Source organism: Atta cephalotes (assembly GCF_000143395.1).
Source record: "Atta cephalotes unplaced genomic scaffold scaffold00043, whole genome shotgun sequence".
NCBI classification, from domain to species: Eukaryota; Metazoa; Arthropoda; class Insecta; order Hymenoptera; family Formicidae; genus Atta; species Atta cephalotes.
This window is the reverse complement of record NW_012130107.1, coordinates 522,135-523,049: the sequence shown is the minus strand read 5'-3', so window position 1 is coordinate 523,049 and position 915 is coordinate 522,135.

Below are 915 nucleotides of genomic sequence, written 5' to 3'. Positions count from 1 at the left end.
CTCTCTCTCTCTCTCTCTCTCTCTCTCTCTCTCTCTCTCTCTCTCTCTCTCTCTCTCTCTCTCTCTCTCTCTCTCTCTCTCTCTCTCTCTTTCTTTTTCTCTCTCATATTTCTCTTAAAACGACGCGAGCGTTCACGTGTGGCAACAGAAAGGATTGGAAGTAGGTATTCTCTTGGTTTTTTGTTCGCGAAGGACTTTGGTCTCGCACACGAAATTCCAAACATCTTCCTTTCTCTTCTTCTCGCCCAACAGCCTTTCCATATCCTCTCGCGCGATTCGCAAAACATACGCGAGCAGATACGGATTCACCCTCTCTTGGTCGTCTTAAGCCGTTCCCGCGTTTTTACATTCTTGACGAAATCCCCGCGGCTTTGTGCCCGTTTATTACGTTTGCCAACCAAATGATGTCATTAGATATACTTAGGCTGGGTTTTATTGTCGTCTTTTATGCCGGTCGGACGGCTTCCGTGAAACGAATTCGTGCTGAGCGTTCACGACTCATCGGTTATCACGTCGAAATTCGTTCGCTGTCTTGCTCACGTTTCTTGGACAGGCAGCTTAACGACCTTTTTCTTTTTCTTCTCACGATCACGTGAGAACCAGATATACTGTTTTATTGCTGGATATTTCGAGGCAGCTTTCCATGTGAGACTATGCGTCTTGTACACGCGTATCTTTTTTACGATAAGCCTTTGTGCGTTACATGCATCTCGAATGCGAGGAAACACCAGTGCAAAGTACATGGATGATGAATCATGGATTTTAGAATATGAGAACTGACGCGGTTGTCCGATCAATGGCTTGCTACGAAACTCTGTGTGTGTGTGTGTGTGTGTGTGTGTGTGTGTGTGTGTGTGTGTGTGTGTGTGTGTGTGTGTGTGTGTGTGTGTGTGTGTGTGTGTAGTATATAAGTAA